Source organism: Pinus tabuliformis, chromosome 3_2, assembly GCF_031772625.1.
Source record: "Pinus tabuliformis cultivar Carrire ecotype Pingquan chromosome 3_2, CPIR1, whole genome shotgun sequence".
Lineage (NCBI taxonomy): Eukaryota > Viridiplantae > Streptophyta > Pinopsida > Pinales > Pinaceae > Pinus > Pinus tabuliformis.
The window spans coordinates 58,163,002-58,183,438 of record NC_142302.1 but is presented as its reverse complement, the minus strand read 5'-3'; the positions used below and the strand labels follow the sequence as shown (position 1 = coordinate 58,183,438).

The following is a 20,437-nucleotide window of genomic DNA, read 5'->3' as shown; positions in this document are numbered from 1 at the left end:
GTGTTTTGAAATTATATTTTTTTATTACTCTACCAAATAAAAATTAATTAAATGAATATTAGGGTTTTGGTGAATTCTTATCCAAATCTCAAGATATTGGAAACACTCCTCCGAAATAGCTACGCCAATAGGCCAACCACTCGGAATAAATCACTGGGAAAAACTCTTTTTCCTTATTTTAGAAAACGAAAATTAATAAATTAATTTTAGAAAACATAGAAGAATCGTATGATTCATTCAGGCTTCGGCGATAGTGCAATTTGACATTTGACAGTCCGGATCCTTTTGAATTTAATGTTTGAAAATGCAATACAAAAATGATAACGAGAGAGAACCCCGTCTTAGTAGATGAAGGATCTTCCTTCTCAGATTTCCTTATAACATGAGAGAGCCTTTCTCAGATTTCAGATTAGGTGATCGTTGTTATTTGACTTAAGGTAGACATGTTTCTGCACCGTATATGATTGCCATGGTATTATTTTCAATTAAACAGTTCAGTATAGACATCACACTTCTAAATTACAAAATTTATGGTAAGTATCCACCGCCGTTTAAACACATAAGCTGCACAGAGCACATTGGACTGAACTAATCATGGACCGAAGTTCACTTTTAGTAAATTTTTACATTCCATTATCAAAATTTGGGCAGTATACTGAATAAGATCTGGTCAGATCTGGTGCGGTTCATAGTCTGCGTCGGGAGACCGAGGAGATCTAGCAGGCCATGTCCATTTACCATTTGCATTTTTTACTAGACCTTTGTTTTCTTCACGCCACCAGTGGGACGGGATATGAAGGCTATCAATCAATAAGGCACACCTCTTATTGACAAGAGCTAGATCTCTGCCTGAAGATTTGAAGGATTTGTTCACCCCAACATAGCCATCCAGTAAATGGAGATGAACCTCTAAACTATGGAAGTCGGACAGATTATGAGTGGCCTTCAAGAAGGGAGAGCTTTCGTTTTGCAGGGAAAGCTGGATGCCCACATGAAAATATGTCCAGGGAAGCCAACTGAGGAGTTTGCTCGCCAATCCCATGCTCTCGTTCATAAAAAGACCAGGGACATTCGGAACAACATCGTGCTGGTTAACCAACCTCAGAACATTCACGCCAATCTCCTCCATACGTTGGACGAACGTTGAGTTTCCTACGCGGGGAGAGGCGAAGGCAAACACTGTGACAGCAACAGGTATACGCATACTCTGCATGTTAACCGTTTCTTTGACATCATATGCACTTAACGTTGCAAGTGCAGTTCCTAAGCTGTGTCCTGTCAATGTTATGCTCAACGTCTCGTCCTTGTATTGTTGCAGCAGCCGTGTGATCTCGCCCACTACAATATCCCTGGCGCTTCTACTGCATTTTTTGGAACCCTCATCCACGCAAGTATAACAAGACAGAAATCCCTTTTCTATTCGGACATTTGGATCGCCAATTTTTTGTCCATTCACATGAGCTAGCGTAGGGGGAAGTGGAACTAATATGTCTTCAAAATTTTGCATCCATTCTTGCGCTGTTCGCGTTCCTCGCCACGCAATCACTATGTCTCGTCTTCCCAGCCTCTCTATCTCATTTGGATCCGTGCAAACAGCAATAAATCCTATCCAAACACCTTCGTCCATGGACTTTTCGCCAAAAGAGGATCGTAAGGCACCAACATTTGCGTATATAAATTTGGTTACTTGATAACCGGAATGAGGGAAACCCATTTTCTGAAAGAAAGAGCGTTTACGGTGCTTACAAGTTCCATAATATTCAGAATAGTCTCTGTCATCAAACGCGTCATAGCAAAGCTGAGCAAATTCTCCGTATCTGAGAATCTCAGCTTTCAGAATTGGATTCATGGGATCAAGCAATCCTCTCCAAGAGTTGACACCCTGGATGTCTAGCCACAAATAAGCAACTTGTGGTAGCCCTGTCTGTGCGGGTTGATCACCATCTCCATTATTTGTTGGCGGGGAAGAGGGGCTCAATGGATTCTTCATCTCATGTAAAGCCCACAAATTCTTTCTAGAAAGGGGAAATGCAAATCGAACCATCGTATTTCGGAGCTTACAATTAGAATTCAGATGCAGTTTTTGGAAACAAATTGGGTAGGAGGCTGCTGTTTTTAATGGTTTTTCTTTGCGAAGGATTGTGGAGATAGAATCGAGAGACAAAGATGCAGTATTCGTCACTCAGTGTATATGTATATATAGGAGCCTGGAGGAATCTATCAATCTTGAAATACATAAGTTTCAGTCAATGAGAGAGTTAGTATTCGCGGAGGCAGCCAGACTTACTATTCGTGGACTCATATTGAATCAATGAACAAAGTCAAACATACCAATATGTACTCGGTGTATATGTACTGTATAGGCAAACCCTTGTATGTCCAAACAAAGGAGTTTGGAAAAAAATGTTTCATAAACTAATATTTGTCTTCACCATTGTTTCCTAACATTTTATAATGTTTCATAAGATAATATTTGTCTTCACCCTTGTTGCCTAACATTTTGTATTGTTTTGAAGGTTTGCAACCATGTTTCTACAAAGAATTGCTGGAAAGTTCTAGACTTTGGTTTGATTTTGAATTTGCTTCATCAAATGCGTGAAGCGTCTAGGCTCTATGGTCTAGAAACGTAAAGTAATAGTTGTATTAGGCTGGGAGTTTGGAAGAATTCATTGCATGTCTTAGAAGTTTTGACGAGGCCATTGGGTGAAAAAATGGTAGACAATATTGCACCAAGCATTGCCTTATTTAGTAAACGCATACTGTAAAGGACTCAAAGATTAGTTAAAAAAAATTGGAAATTTTGGTAAGATTATGACAAAATCCGGTATAATTTTTTTGAAATCTAGGTTACGTCAAACTTCGGGATTTTTGGTGTTCTAGGGGTTTTTGAAGGTGTAGAATCCATTTCCACCCTAAAAAAGAATGATTCAAACACTTCAACATTATGATTTTTTGAAATTTTTTTACGAAATTCTAGCAAGAAATCTATCGTCCAAGTGAAGTTGTGACATCAGTAGACAACGTATTTAGTAAATGTATGTGTCAATATTTAGAGGGTTTTATATAAGGTGTCTATTTGTATATATGCAAAATTTTAAACACTATAGTTGTTGTTTCTTGACCAATAACTAAGGAATTAAGGATAAGAATGGGGCTTATTGTTGGCCAAAAAGCTAATGCAGAAAAAAATAGGATGAAATATGACACTTTTGGGTTCAGAATTAAATTTTTCATTCCACTAATGGAATGGAGATTATTCTGTAGTTAGAATGTTTCAGAACTCAAACTTTTAAATCACTTTGTAACCTGGACGTCAATTTGGACCATTATCAAATTATTTAAGCTAAATTTAGCCTAAAAAGATAACGTTAATTTTTAAATTAGAAAGAATGCTTATTAATAAAATATAAATCATTAATATATATATATATATATATTTTAAATTTAAATTAAAAATATTTAAAAAAAAAAATTATCACTTTGTAACCTGGACATCAATTTGGACCATTATCAAATTATTTAAGCTAAATTTAGCCTAAAAAGATAACGTTCATTTTTAAATTAGAAAGAATGATTATTAATAAAATATAAATCATTAATATATATATTTTAAATTTAAATTAAAAATATTTAAGGATTTTTTTTTTTCACGAATTTGAATTTGAGTTAGAATAATTAAGAACTATTTGAAAATGGATTTAAATGTAGTTGACTTAGCTTGCCAAATACTTATATAACTACATTCCAACATTTCTGACATGAATATTTCTTCATGAATGGATTACCTAACAAGAGACAAAATCAATACATGATTAATCTGGTTTTTTAGTGCGATGTGACCATTAGTTGGGATTCTATTGGACATTTCTTCTACTTCTTCCCTAATTTTATCAAGACTTCTACTAAATAAGGTAGAGTGCTTGCTCGTTAGTTCAAACCATAAATATCTTGTGCTAAGGATTCTTCTTTCCCTATAGATTCAACTTGATCTACCCAACTTTTTGTTGTCTGGTGGCCTGAGTTATGAAGGGAATCAGGCTCGAGTCCTATTAGAATGGATCTACTTCAATCAGACTTTGAGAGACTTGATATTGCTATTTTTCATGAGAAATTGGTGTCATTAGAGGTAGAGGAGAAGCTGGAGAAGGTTTATCTCACATAACTAATTTGATGACCCTTAGTGGAACCAACCCACTGAGTTGATTTTAGATCCTTTGACCTAATTGGACAACGAACAACTATATGGCCCATATTAAAATAGGCCCTACACTTCAAGGAGGCATGCTCATAATCTAATTTCTGAGTTTAAGAAAAATATTTGCTAGTTAAGTCAATTTCAGCTCGGAACTCAAGACCCAAATCCATTTTTACACATATTCTAGCATAAGTAGCATTGATTTTTGTGTGAGGAAAAATGGACCTTTCTAAAGCAGACCCAATGGTTTGAAGAGAGGGTATTCGCTAAAATTTTATGCTAGTTGTCTCCCTCAGTAACACAAGTTTAGAGCCTTGAGGATACTAAGCTCTTGTATACATAAAGCATCTTGTAAATAGAAACTTATAAAAATAGGTTGGTTATGTAAAATCTTGATTTACATAGACATGAGAAGACTAAAATGACTACCGTGTTTCAAGAAAAAAACAAGTGAACCATAAAAATTATTGAGTAGAATCTCCAGGTATTTACATTAGTTGCACACTACCCTCATCATAGAATATGGAGATGTGGGTTGATCTCCTAGCTAGACAGGTCATCTTGGGGACAATATTGTCAATTTCTTCCTCCAACATTTCCAATCTCATAGAATTCTTCTCTTGTATACATAAATCATCTTGTAAATAGAAACTTATAAAAACAAGTTGGTTATGGAAAACCTTGACTTACATAGACATGAGAAGACAAACAAGACTACTGTTTTGCAAGAAAAAAATGAGCAAACCATAACAATTATTGAGTAGAATCTCTAGGTATTTGCATTAGCTGCACACTACCCTCATCATAGAATATGGAGATGTTGGTTGATCTCCTAGCTAGAATGGTCAACTTGGGGTCAATATTGTCAATTTCTTCCTCCAACTTTACCAATCTCATAGAATTCTAGTCATGTTGTGTTTTGGTGTACCTCCCTATGCCACATGCAATATCCATGAAGTGACTGAAGCTCATGCAAAATGTATAGTGGGAGCTTAAACATCCTTTTTGTGTGAGTTGGCATCATATCAACTTAGGGGAATGCAAACTCCTAGAGACCCTCTAGGGGACATGGAAATTTTATATATTTAACATTTCTATATATAGAAATATTATTCTTTCTTATCAATTAAATTTTCAAGTTTTTATATATTTATTAATTAAATGTTATTTATTATCATGATTATCAATATTATATAAATTTATTTAATATGATATGCATATTGCGATAGTTGTTATAACATCTCCTCCATTCTCTGGATTGTTAATGTTATTATTTTATTACAATGTGATATATGTATTGATGTCTATTAAAAATGGGATGAAATATGACATTTTTGGGTTTAGAATTAAATTTGGCTTTCCACTAATGGAATGGAGATTATTGCGTAATTGGAATGTTTCAGAACTGATACTTTTAAATTAGGCGATTATTGCGTAGTTAGAATGTTTTAGAGCTCAAACTTTTAAATCACTCTGTAACATGGACATCAATTTGGACCATTATCAAATTATTTAAGTTGAATTTAGCCTAAAAAAGTAACATTCATTTTTAAATTAGATGAAGTACTTATTACTAACATTTAAATCATATATATATATATATATATTAAAATTAAAATATTAATAAATTATTTTAAGAATTTTTAAACGGGATTAAAAGTATAAACTTTTTAATCATTCCAATGTAATATTAAATTTCGGATGAAAATGATCTTTTTATAAATTTATTTATAATATTATTTTTGTCAATTTTATTTTTAAATTTTAAATTAAAATTTATTATATAAATAATTTATTTTCTATATTTTTGAATTAAATTTAAATTAAATGAAAAAAACTAATACAATTTAAGTTTTATAAAAAATAAAGGTTTTTAAATTTGTGATAAGTTATTTATTAAAAAATCAAATTTAGATTAAATGAAAAAAATTAATACAATTTATGTTTAGTTAGAGAACAAAAGAGAAAAATGTAGGGTTTTTAAAATTTTTTGATTAGTGTTTATTTCAGTTTTAAAGATTATCAAAAGTAAAAATTTTAATTAATATTAAATTGTTTTAATGAAAATGATTTTTATATAATTTTTTTTTTATAATATCATAATTTGTTTTAATTTAAAAAATTTGTTTTTAAATTTAGAAATAAACTAAGTGTTAAAAGTTTGTCTGGGGTAGTTCAAGTGGCAATGGATGTGGAATGAAGTCTCACCAAACTGGAGATCTTGGGTTGGAATCTTGTTCTACCCTCCCGGTAGCGGGGTGAATAATGTACATGTAAACTCGAAAATCGGAGAGTCCTACAAGATTATATATATATATATATATATAAACTATTTGCTATTTATATTATCAAGGTTGAATTAAAAAAATTTAATACAATAAGTATAAATTTAAAAAACAAAAAACAAAAATAAAGACAATGTGAATAACACACATTTTTGTCAAAATTGAATTAAAAATTGTGGTATAATTTAAACTTATTTAAATGAAACAAATGAAAAAAACACACACAACTTGAGTATCCCACATTCCATGCTGCTGAAAGTCCTGTGTTCAATTCTTGTTCTGTACTTTTCCAGTTTTTGTAAAGTACCCATGTTCAATTCCTAACCTATAAAGAGTTTTCGAAAAACCACCCATTAGTTTTTTGTCAAACCATTTTTTTCAATATATCCAACACTTCCTTGCTACAGATTTCAGATCAACTGTCAGATCAATTTGACTTCAAACGCAAAAACAACGCCAAGTGTTCGAGCCTCTTTGCAACCTAAAAAACACAATACACAGTTCGTAAATCAAAAAATTAATGAAATTAAATCAAATTATGTAAATGGCACCCAAGTAAAGTACGACTACCTTCAGGTTCCAGACCATATGTAGAAAGTGAGTATGGAAACCTGTAGCAACTGTAACGTAATAGAGTCGAAGCTGGTATTTGTTGTGTGTAAAATTAATTGAAGTATTGATAGAAGAATCACTTGTCAAATGTGGGCACTAGTCAAATTTGTATACTGAATTTTATTGAGGTTTTGTGGAAAATTCTTAAGAACCGTAAGTATTATCAACTTTTTTGCGTTTTTTGGTAAATTTTTTAGAATGCCATGGATTGTGAAGCTAGATAGTGGATCATTCTGTAACAATTTATATTAATTACCTGAAGCCTTGGGTTTAATCAAAGATGCATGTTTCATTTATTTCTAAGAACGAGATAAGAAAATATATCCTCAAATTCCCATGGGATTCTTCCTAGATTCTGTAAAAAGGCACATATATATGATTAAATCAAAAGAGCCTTGAAAATTCACAGAGACACCATGATTCCCAAAATAATGGCAGTGATCGAAGTTGCAATGAATGTGATTACCTTGACAAATCTTCCATTAATTTATTTTATTCTTCCTAGCTTTTGTAAAAAGGCACATATATACGATTAAATCAAAAGATCCTTGAAACATTCACACAGACACCATGATTCCCAAAATAATGGCAGTGATCGAAGTTGCAATGAATGCGATTACCATGACACTTCTTCCATTAATTTATTTCATTCTTCCTAGCTTCTGTAAAAAGGCACATATATACGATTAAATCAAAAGAGCCTTGAAACATTCACACAGACACCATGATTCCCAAAATAATGGCAATGAATGTGATTACCATGACACTTCTTCCATTAATTTATTTGGAGCAACCTTGCTTCGACAGGGGTTGGACCCTATACAACATTGTGCATGGTGGTAGAGGCAGTGGCCGGACACTTAATCAAAGAACCACATATAATCGTGGCTACAAAATTTTACAAATACTAAGAAAAAAGTTTATTAATATAATAAAAAATTTGACTTTAAAATAATATTCTATCCTTGAACTAGTATATAGGTTAGAATTTTATTTTCAAGTGAGAATTTTTAGAATTATTGATAACTTTGTTTTTTATCTTTGAATCACCTATGGGGTGTTATCACATATGTGATCGTTTCATAAGAGGTTAAGCCATTTTCTTTTCAAGTATAATGCCTCATTTAAGTTGTTCCGGCCACTGGATTATGGGTGTATGTGATAATACAGGTGGTGTCTCTTCTTATAAATGTCATTTATGGGTCTAGTTTTCGAATATGAAAAGGTGACTGTAAGTGGAGGTGAGGGCATTCCCTCGACCTCCATCCCTTGTTTCCCAATTGCTATGCTCGGGGGTAATCTTTTCTGGTTGTAAGAGTTGTTGTTGTTAAATAGAATTGACATTGGCATCTACATCTAGTGTGGAATTTTCAGTCTTGTCACTATTTTGGTGTGTGGTTTCAGTCTATATAGAGTTTTTTTTACAACACTATCACCTTTTCTGAGCATTATTTTCCAATTTACGGTATTGTATCACTGGATTAGCAGGTCTATTCAATTTCTATGTCTGCCTATGACATTGTGGGTAATTATCCAATCCTTGGGGGTAACTTTTGTTAGTTGGACATCACTGGTCATAATTTGTTTAAGGTTCTAGACTTCTTAGAGTTTGTTGGTTTGATTTCAAGCAAGCCAAGTTGATTCTCTTACTTGGTGTTCTTTGATGGCCCTACACTATTAGGGCTTGGTATATGCCTCTTTGTGTTATGTTAATGCTTAGGTAATTTTCATTATTTGGAAGGGTAATGTGTAATATTGTATGTCATGGTTTTGGGTTGCAGTGGGTTTGAGAAGTTGGTGGAATTTGCACCATTGGTGTGGAAATTCGGTGATGATATAATGGTTTTCAGGATTGGGGTTCACGGTTCTATGTCTAGTCCTTCATCTTGCTTTATAGGTCGAGGGTCTTCCAATTGTTTTCATAAGTGCTCCCTCTTAGTTGTGTTCATGACTCCTATACAGAGAATGTGTAGCAAAAGGGGAGGAGGAGGCAATTTTACTGTGGCGAAGAAAAGGGTCCGTCCTTTTTCCTACGACTCCGTGGACACTTTCTTTGATGTAGTTCCTCCTGAGGGGAGGAAAGAAATTCTACTGTTGGAATGTAAAGAGTCAGGGGATCACTTGTATCACTCTAATTCTCAATTGGTTGGTGAAGATATAAATGATTCCCCGCTCCTAGAAGATTTAAGAGTAGATGACTACATTTTATGAATTCTATGGCCTTACATCAACAAATGGATACCTTGTTATGGTTAATTTTCAAAGGAAAATAGGTCAAATTTACAATGTGTTATCCTCATTGGACGACATTAAATGCATGCTTCATAATCAAAGGTTTTGTTTATATATTTTGGATTCTCATATGGCTCATGTAGAAGGCTTTCTTATGAGTGAGTCGGCCTCTAGTGACTTTATGGACTCTCTAGATGATAGTGCACAAGCGCTAGATATAATACCTTCTTATGATCATGACTAGAGATGTTGACTTTTGTAATCAATTTTGGCATGCAAACTCAAAGACCTTTGTTCATGCGGGCTCCTATGTGTTATGAATTTCTTTGTGGTTGACCTTTCCATGGCTCTAGGAATATTATGCATAATTCATGCTTTTTCTACGGACCACTGGTACTATTTATATTATTTTGGCATTGATATTTTCTTGTATACAAGAGTAAGTCTAATCATCTGGTGCATCTGGTGTTTCTGGACCCTGTAACCTATCAATGACAGGTTTGTGATAGTACTCATGGAACCTGTGATTCTGAGACTCCAAAATCCAAATCCCATGACCCATCCTAAGGGCCTCCTTAGAGAGGGAGTCTACCTAGCTGTTAACTTCCTTGTAGAGAAGAGAAATCATAAAGATGTTAAATGAATCTTTTAAATGAACAATCTCATTGACAACATGAAAAATCTTGACAAAAAGTGCAAGGACGAAAATACACAGCGATTTGATTCAAAACTGGAATGGAGCAAATTTATATTCTCATTATTCAAAATCAATAAAATAGAGTACATAAGAGACAAGGAAATAAACAACACTAAATTACTCAAGAAAAACTCGACTAACTCAACCAAATCTGAACTGACTATGACACCTAGTAGACAATGGGATTAATTACCACAACACCTAGTAGACAGTGAGATTAATATCTCAACACCCCCTCATAATCTCTATTGTGACAAGTAGTTGAACTTACAATCCCAGTTTCTCTCTTTGAATTTCAAATACATTTTTTCCCAATGGTTTTGTGTAAATATTTGCAAGTTGATCTCTTGAACCACAAAAAGTAAGTAATATGTCTCCATCATTGAAAATCTCACGGATGAAATGGAAACGTGTGTTAATGTGCTTTCTCTTTCTGTGAAAGACATGATTTTTTGATAATAAAAAAATTCAAAATTGTTATCACAGTAAATAGGAGTTGGCTCCTTTTGAACATTTGAAAGATCCTTCAATAGTCTTCTCTGCTAAACTGCTTCACAAGTTGCTGAATTTGTAGCTACATACTCTGCCTCTGCAGAAGATATTGAAACGATTGGATGTTTCTTGGATGATCATGAGATCAAATTGGTTCCAAGGTTAAAAAAATACCATGAGGTGCTTTTGTAGTCATCTGAATTTTCTGCATAAACATTGTCTATCTAACCTAAAAGTGAGCAATCTTAAAAATGTGTGTAGAGAAAACTATAGTCTAGGGTCCCTGCAATATATCTTAAGATGCTTTTTGCAACCTTCTAATGGGAAATCTTGGGTTATTGCATAAACATAGAAACAAAACAAGTAGCAAACATGATATCAAGTCTAGTTGCAGTGCGATATACAAGACTACATAATAGACTTTTATACAATGTGGAATCAATTGGTGGTGCTACATCTTATTTTCTCAGCTTGTTTCCTTGAGAAATTGGTGTCTTAGTTGGTTTGAAATTGGTCATTCTGAACTTTTGGAGGGTGTCAGTGACATATCTTTTTTTACCAACAAAAATTCCATTAGTAGATTGCTCAATTTCGATGCCTAAGATGTATTTCATGAGCCCTAGATTAGTCATATCAAACTTTTTTTCTTTGTTGCTTTGAATTCCTCTAACATCATATTTCCTGTATAAAGCATATCATCAACATAAATGAAAACAATGAGAATTTTACCTTCATGACTTTTGGTATACAGAGTTGGCTCATGGCTGCTTCTGTAAAAAGCACTTTTGCTGAGATAAGTTCGATGTGACTGTACTAAGTTGGTAGACCTTGTTTCAAGATATACACAACTTTCTTTAACTTGTACACCTTATGCTCCTATCTTGGAACTTCAAAACTAGGAAGCTCCTCCACATAAACTTCTTCCTACAATATACCATTTAAGAAAGTACATTTTAGATCAAGTTGATATACTTTCCATTTGTGTTGAGCTGATATGGAAAAAATAGTTCTGACAATGTCTAACCTTGCGACTGGAGCAAAGGTTTCACCATAGTCAGCACCAAATTATTGTGAGAATGCTTTGGAAACTAACCTTTCCTTATGTTTCTCAATTTCTCCTTTTTCATTTATTTTGGTCATGTATACCCACTTTACACCAATTCTAGTTTTGTCTCTTGGGAGATCAACTAATTCCCAAGTCTTGTTCTTCTCTGTGGAAATAATTTCTCAATTCATTGCATCAATTCAATGTTTTTCTTTCACTACCTCTTCAAAATTGGTTGGTCGAGATGAAAGAAATGAAAACATATTTTGCGAACTAAACTCATGCTCCTACTCATATATTTCTTTGATGCTTCTAGTTTCTAAGTGTCTTTTGAAGATAATGAATCATTGTTGGATTTTGTAATAACCTTAGGTTAAAAGTTCATGTAATAAATTTAATAAAGGAAAAATAATACCAAGGTTGTGGGACACATATTCCAATTTGAATGTTAGGAAAAACATTCTAGCGAGTGTCCGTTTGGTTTATTATGGAAATTGACAAAGGCAATGGAAAAGGATTTGGAAATGAAAGAGGCATTTATTGGCATTTTATTTATGAAATTAAGGGAAATTAGGAGAAAAGGAATGTGAAAGGTCATAGGTTGCATGTGAGGATGAAAATGAAGGAAAAATAATGGAAATAGAAGAAAATAGAAGTCTCATTAATAAAAGGGCTCTTGAGGATCAGTTCACAACCTTTTGTCAGTTTAATTTTGGATCTCTCTCTTTATTCTCTCTCTCTCATACTCTTGCACACTCAAAGATTCTTGGAGAACTCTAGCACTGGAGAAAGGAAGACAAAGGAAGGACAATGAAGGCAAAGGAAAGAAAATATAATGAAAGGAAGAATTGGATCAAGGGGCTACAATGACATATTTTATAGGTATTGAGTTGCATGTATGTTTTCATTGCTAGTTTTGGCATGCATGGTACATGTATCTGCCTATTTGGTTATCTCACTATCATTGCCATGGGATTTTCCAGGTGTAACAATGGTTTTCAGCCTTGCCTTTCCATTTGCGGGTATCCATGGTGTGATGGGGTTATTTCTCTTGGTTGAACTAGATTGATGGATAGTTTTGAAACTAAGTGGGGTGGTCTCAAGAAAATTCCCGAATTCTTAGGAATCCCTTGATCGGTAAATGGTAGGATATACGGTAAAGCTTGAGGGCGAAGTCTGTGAAATTCCTTACGGTTTAGGTGGAGAGATTTGGAGGCATCCATGCTTGTTTAGGGACTACTGATCCCTTGGTCGGCATATGGAGGGATTACGGTAAAGTTTCTAGTGTATGTTCTTCATTTGGGCATAGGAATCCCTTGACTGGTATATGGTAGGAGACATGGTAAAGCTTGGTTGTATAGATGAGGGTTTTGGGCCAATGAATCCTTTGACCCGTAATGGCGGGATACACGATAAAGCCTAAGGAATCCCTGGTTGGTTTTTTTGTTGTGAGTCCCACATTCATGATTGGAATATGGCACAGTGGTGACTGAATAAAAGAAATATTTGGTTTATCCAAATCTATGGCCAGGTGGTACGTGGAAGTCCCTGACTTGGTTGGATTTTGCATATGTTAATAAGATCTCTCTTTCCTTGTGTTTCATGAATAAATGTACTTGCTATTATGTGGCTTTGATAATTGTTCTATCATTGTTATTATTCTTATTATATGATGCCTATAAGCATTCTTTTATGACAAACTTTAGTTCTGTTTCTCACCATGTTTTGATTAGTAGATGAAATGTTAATGAGTGTATGACCTAATAGACAATAATGTATCTATTGTGAGAGGGCATCAGACCTTCTTGATGAATCTCAGATAAGTATGAGGCCCCTATGTGCAGATGTGTATTTATGACCTGTACATTACATGTCTATGATGTGTTTCATGAAATTCTTGTCATAGTTAGGATGAGTCAGGTCAGGTCCTTATTTAAGGTTTTGATTAGAGGCCTTGTATTATTTCTAATTATCACTTCTAATTGTTTCTTCAAGTTTTGGGAAAATCCTTGGGTTCTAACTATAAAAAGTGGCATAAATCCCACAATCGTTGGCACGAAAATGGTTGAAAAAAGTCTGCAATCGCATGGTGGCCTTGTAGTGGAAGTGGCTGGAGGGTTATAGTCACATAAAGGGTTTGTCTTGGGAGTGACTAGAGGTTTAGTTCCATTGAAAGGTAAATGAACTTAGGGGTTGGGCACCTGGAGTGGTTGGTTAGCCTTCGGGGGTCCTGTAACTACTCAAGGAGGTCGCTTTGGTTTTGGTTTGATGATGTCACTTCCTTAATTGTACTTTGGGAGTTTAATCACATCATAGTTACTCTTCGTCACACATTTACCTCGGTGGACTGGTAAGCTTGGTTAAGTGTGGGAGGAGGGTGTTACAGAGTGGTATCAGAGTGGGTTACATTCTCTTTGGGTGATGTCTGGTTTACATTCTCTTTAGATGATATATGATACCTTAGAGTGGTATCAAAGCATGGTTCAGCCCTTGGACTAGATCAACGAAATGTGGTTGTCATGCATGCATGTAAATTGTATATGTTCTTGATGTGTATGAATGATGATGCTCATTATTGAAGTTGTGTTGTCATGTAGAAGTGTTGATGTTGTTGTTAGGATCTGGTTGTCATGAATGCAATTCGGTTGTATATGTATTTGTTATTCATGTGAGTGTCTATATCTTGCTATACATACATTGTTATCGGCATGGTTGTCATGCATGAGGTCATGGTATGCAATTGGTATTTTCATGCATGGTAACTGGGTAATTATTGAGATGATGTCGATATATTGTTATGATTATGATTATACATGTATTATGCCAATATGGATTGATCTTGCAGATGAGATACCCTCCCTTGGACTATATTGAGGTATGTTGGTTATGTTTATATTTTGGTTTAGTTAACATGATATACTTGTAGGAAGAAGAAGATCAAAGGTGACTAGCAAAATGGTGGATTATAGTTCATGAGATTCCCCCTATAGATCAGATAAGAAGCATGGTGATGAGTACTCCCTTCATATAACAAAAACTCTGAGATGTTTGAAGGCAGAAATAAGAAGTTGCAAAGCAGATAACGATAGAATAATCTAGTCACAAGAGAGACTTGCTAGGGCACAACAGAAACAAGTAGAGGTCAATGCAGTTATCCTTCAGAGTATGTTAGACTTATAGAGACATGGACTGCTTAGGATCATTCATGGATAGGAGTACAGGACTAGTGGAGCCTATGGTATCATATCTCATGATGGACACAGGTCAGACATGGATGATACTGTCAGGGATCATGGTAGATTCTTGGACAAACCTAATAGGAGAGGTAGTGGACATGGGCATTACTCTAGTTCTAGTTCAGACATGTACCATGGTAATCATCGTTGTCATCCTTACAGGAGGAATGGCAGGGGATACATGTCACAAGTCATAGGATGAAGAAGCCTGGTTGCTTGGGATGATAAGTTCTTTAGATTGCATGAATATTCGGAGAACATAAAAGACAGGATAGCTACCTTTAGTATTAAAGGTAAAGTAGACATTTGGCTGGAAAACATGAAGAATGTTAGAGGAATTTAGGAAGAATAATTTACCTGGAGGGAGATTGAAGTACTTTTCAAGAAGAAGTATCTACCTGAGAGCTACTTTGATGATAGGGAAAAAGAATTATATGATCTGAAGATGGGTTCCATGACCCATGAGGAGTATACTAGCAAATTCTTAGAGTTGTATGTTCCTTATTTAAATGTGGAGAAGGCGAAGATTCAGAGATTCATTTGTGGGTTTCTAGTAGCGTTCAAAGAATGAATTGAGTTTGATGAGCCTAGATCGTTGGAGGAAACCATCAGAAAGTTGAAACATTGTTATGAGAAATCAAAGCGTAAGATAGAGTCTTAGCAACGTTGGAAAGGGAATGAAAAATCTAAGGGAAAGTGGCCACCAAAGCGAACAAGACCTCAAGATGTAGGTGAGAAGGAGAATGTGGTTCTTTACAAGAATTTTAATGTAGTTTGACAACGACATGGGTTACAAACTGGAGGGAAGTAGAACAAAGGAGAGGGTAAATGGAAATTACAGTGTTGGATAGGTGGTCAGGAGCATCTCAGGAATGATTATTCGACGTACCATGGTGGTAGGACTCAGATATATAGTCGACGGGAAGTGCAAATATTTGGGGATGTTGGATAGAGCATTCCTCATATGTATGCAACATTAGATAACAGGAAGGCAAATCACTAGGCATCTATTATCGAGATGGATGGTAAGATTTACGATCAAGTTGTTTCTATTTTGATTGACCATCGATCTAATTATAGTTATGTTAATCATAACATGATGGATAAGTTTGGTTTTAATAAAGAAGTGCATGCAGAGGCTTGGTTAGTGCAGTTGGATACAGGCACTAAGAAGAGAGTTCATCATTGGGTAAGAGATTTTGCATTTGAGTTGAATGGTATGACTACATCAATGCATTTGAATGTACTTCCATTGGGATCATACAGTATGATTTTAGGTAGTGATTGGTTGTATCTTCATAGAAACAAAGTATATTTTTATGACAATGCTATTGAGTGCTTGGATGACAATGGAGAACAAAGAATCTTGAAGGGTAAGAAGAAGGATACATTAGTGAGGAAGGTTCCACCTATGGAGGCCAAGCGTAGTCGCAAAAAAGGGTGCGTGTTATTTGCAGTACATATTTCCAGTGAAAAAGGTAAGGATGTTAAGATTGAGGAAGTTTTGAATAGTTACCCGATGTTATAGCAGTTTCAGGATGTGTTCCTAGTAGAGATTTCATAGTTTCCACCTCACAGGGAAATGGAATTTTCTATTGCGTTGGTATGAGGGGAAGCACCAACATCAAGGGCACCATATAGGATGAACACTCCAGAGCTAGTGGAATTGAAGTTGTGGTTGAAGGAAATGCTTAACAAGGGATACATTAGGCCAAGTGTGTCACCTTGGGATGCACTAATGTTGTTCGTGAAAAATAAGAATTGTACTCTCAGGTTATGCATTGATTACAGAAAATTGGCCAAGGTGACCATCAAGAATATGTATCCTTTGCCCAGGATCGATGAATTGTTTGACCAATTGAAGGGAGAAGTAATGTTATCGAAGATTGATATGATATTAGGATATCACCGGATACACATTAGAGAAGAGGACATCTACAAAACTTCTTTCCATACCAGGTATAGGAATTATGAGTTTGTTGTAGTTCCATTTGGTTTGACTAATGCTCAAGCTAATTTTGTGTGCTTGATGAATAGTGTGTTGCATCCTTATTTGGATAAGTTTGTTATTGTATTCATTGATGATATATTGATATATCCTAAAAATGAGAAAGAGCATGCTAAACACTTAGCAATAGTATTGAGATTGCTAAGAGAGCATCATTTGTAAGCTAAGCTTAGTAAATGTAGTTTCTTTCAGATAGAGGTACATTACTTGGGACATGTGGTTTCCAAGGAAGGAATAGCAGTGGATCCAGAAAATACCAAAGCTATTATGGAGTGGGAAAATATTAGGAATGTGGATGAGGTGAGATCATTCATTGGGTTAGCAGGTTATTATAGGAGGTTCATCATGAACTTTTCATGGATTTCATATTCGATTACATAATTGCAGGGGAAAAGAAAGAAATTTGAATGGACATAGGAATGTGCAACAAGTTTTGAGTAGTTGAAACAATTGTTGACAAATGCTCCACTTTTAAAGATTTTGGATCGGATAAAGAGTTTGTGGTATTTACATATGTTTGTAAGAGATGACTTGGTGAAGTCTCAATGCAGGAAGAACATGTGGTATGCTATGAATCAAGGAAATTGAATGAGCATGGGTGGAATTATGTGACACATGATCTTGAGTTGGCATTGATCGTCCATGCATTGAAGATGTGGAGACAATATCTTCTTGGAAGGAGGTTTGTATTGATGAGTGACCATTGTGGATTGAGATACCTATTTGACCAACCGAATTTGAATTCTAGACGAGCTAGATGGTTGGCCAAGATCAGTGAGTTTAACTTCGAGATCAGGTACATTAAGGGAAAGGAGAAGATGGTTGCAAATGCTCTTATCAAAAGAGTGCAGGTAAATCATATACTAGCTATGAGTTTATATCGGGTGCACTTACAGGATCAAATCTTATAGGCAGGACAAGAGGATGACCAGTATAGCGAGCTTAGGCATAGGTTACCGCAGCGGGGTACATGTGATTAAAATGTGGACTATCATCTTACAACAAATGGTTTGATCATATTTATGGACAAGACCTATTTATCAGAGAACAGTGAGTTCAAGATGATTATCTTGAGGGAATTTCATGTTAGGTTGTATTCAGGTCATCCAAGATATCAAAAGACATTGACAATGGTGAAGAAGTTCTTCTATTGGTCAAATCTAAAGAAGGAAGTGGCAGAGGTTGTGGCTATATAGTTGGATTGTCAACAGGTAAAAGCAAAGTGTAAGCATGTAGGTGGTCTACCACAACCGATTCTGATTCCAGAGTGGAAATGGGAGGCCATTTCCATGAATTTCATTATAGGTTTTCCAAGGACATCTAGACAACATGACTTTATTATGGTTGTGGTTGACAAGTTAACTAAGGTAGCACACTTTGTTCGACTGAAGTCTACTTATTCAACTAGTGAGGTAGCATAGGTCTTCATCATAGAGTTAGTGAGGTTTCATGGTGCTTAAAAGAAGAATGCATCAATCAGGGATGCTAAGCTCACTTCTAGGTTTTGGAAAGAATTATTTGCACGTTTGAGTATAGAGTTGGCCTTGAACACAACTTATCATCCATAGATAGATTGAAAGATAGAGAGGGTCAATAGTATCTTAGAGAACATGTTGAGTATGCACATCTTGCATCAACAATGGAACAGGGAAGAGTACCTTCCACTGGTTGATTTTTCTTACAATGGTTATCAAGAGTCACTAAGGATGACTTTGTTTGAGGCACTCTATGGGTGGAGTTGTAATACTCCCATCATTTGGAGTTATCTCGTGAACAAGTTGTTGATTGGACTAGAAATGTTGGCAAAGATGGAATAGAAAATGCAGTTTCTCAAGAAGAATCTAAAGGAAGCACAGGATATATAAAATATCTATGCATATCAGCATAGGGCATTTAAGGAGTTTCAGGTTGGGGAGCATGTGTACTTGTGCATTGAGCCCAAGAAGATCTCCTTGAGGATTGGGTCATGCGTGAAGATGGCACCTCGGTATTTTGGGCCTTCGAAGATCCTTGAGAGGATTAGACCAGTGACCTATAGACTTTCACTGCCTCCAATAGTGAAAGTCCATGACTTTTTCTATGTTTCATTGCTTGAAAGATATGTAAAGGATGTTGATCATGTTATTGATTAGTCTATATTGTAGGTGGAGCCAAAAGGAGAATTCTAGTTGGAACCCCAGTGCATTTTGCAGAGAAAGATGCTCACGCTCCAGAATCGAGAAATTGAGCAGGTTAAAGTGTAGTGGAAGCACTTTGGGCCCGATGAAGCTACTTGGGAGATGGTTTATCAAAGTCGAGCTCTGTTTCCTTCATTGTTTGGCGGTTGAGGGAAAGTAGTTTTGGTATAGGTATATATGTATATGTATGTAAATAATGCCATGAGGTATGTTATAAAGCTCCAATAAACTGTGTGGTTGTCATTTTACTATGTTGTCATATTGGTTTGCTTTTCAACAGGTTGATCATTGTAAATATTGCATTGAGCTAAGTTATAAAGCTCCATGGGCAATGTGTTTTGGTTTTCAGCTATTTTGATGGTTGCAGGTGTCATTCAGCATGGAGGACGGTGTTTCCCTAAGGGGAGGAGTCTGTAACAACCATGGGCTAAAATTTCATGTAATAAAGCTAATAAAAAAAAATTAAGACTAAGGTCATGGGACACGTATTCCAAGATGAATGTTCGGAAAAACATCATAGCTGGTATTCATTTGGTTTATTATGGCCAAGGGGAAATGAGTTAAGGCAATGGAAAAGGCTTTGGAAAGGAAAGTGGCATTTATTGGCATTTTATTTATGAAATTAAAAGGAAATTAGGAGAAAAGGAAGGTGAAAAGTGACAGGTTGCATGTATGGACGAAAATGAAGGAAAAATAATGGAAATTGAAGAAACTAGAGGCCCCATTAATTAAAAGGCTTCTGAGGATCAATTCACAACCTTTTGTCAGTTCAATTTTGGAGCTGTCTCTCTTTCGTACTCTTGCACACTTAGAGCATTCTTGGAGCACTCTAGCATTGGAGAAAGAAAGGGAAAAGAAGGACAAGGAAGGAAAAGGAAAGCAAATATCAAGCAAGGAAGAGTTGGATCAAGCAGCTACAGCAGGACTACTTACAGGTATAGAGTTTCATGTATGATTTCCTTTCTAGTTTTGGCATGCATGGTACATGCATGTGTGTATTTGGTTCTCTTGCTATCATTTGCATGGGTTTTTCTAGGTGTGACACTGGTTTCCAACCTTGCCCTGTCATTTACGGATAACCATGGTGTGATGGGGTTCTTTTGCTTGGTTGAGTTGGATTATTGGATGGTTTTGAAATTGAGTGGGGTAGTCTCAGTAAAATTCCCAAAGGCATAGGAATCCCTTGACCTGTAAATGGCGGGATACACTATAAATCGTGAGGGTGGAGATGGGAAAACTCCTCACGATTTAGGCGGAGAAATCTGGAGGCATCCATTCTTGTTTAGGGCCTATTGATCCCTTGACCAGTATATGGAGGGATTGCGATAAACCCTGTAATGTATGTTCTTTGTTTTGGCCTAGGAATCCCTTGACCGGTATATGGAAGGATACATGGTAAATCCTAGTTGTATAGATGAGGGTTTCAAGCCTAGGAATCCCTTGACTGGTAATGGCGGG

At 35.5% G+C, this 20,437-nt stretch overlaps 1 pseudogene; it reads right to left on the bottom strand.

The window, feature by feature from the left end:
* Window positions 1-670: 670 nt before the first annotated feature.
* LOC149179798 (phospholipase A1-Igamma1, chloroplastic pseudogene) lies at window positions 671-2,044 on the bottom strand (annotated as a pseudogene).
* Window positions 2,045-20,437: the final 18,393 nt, after the last annotated feature.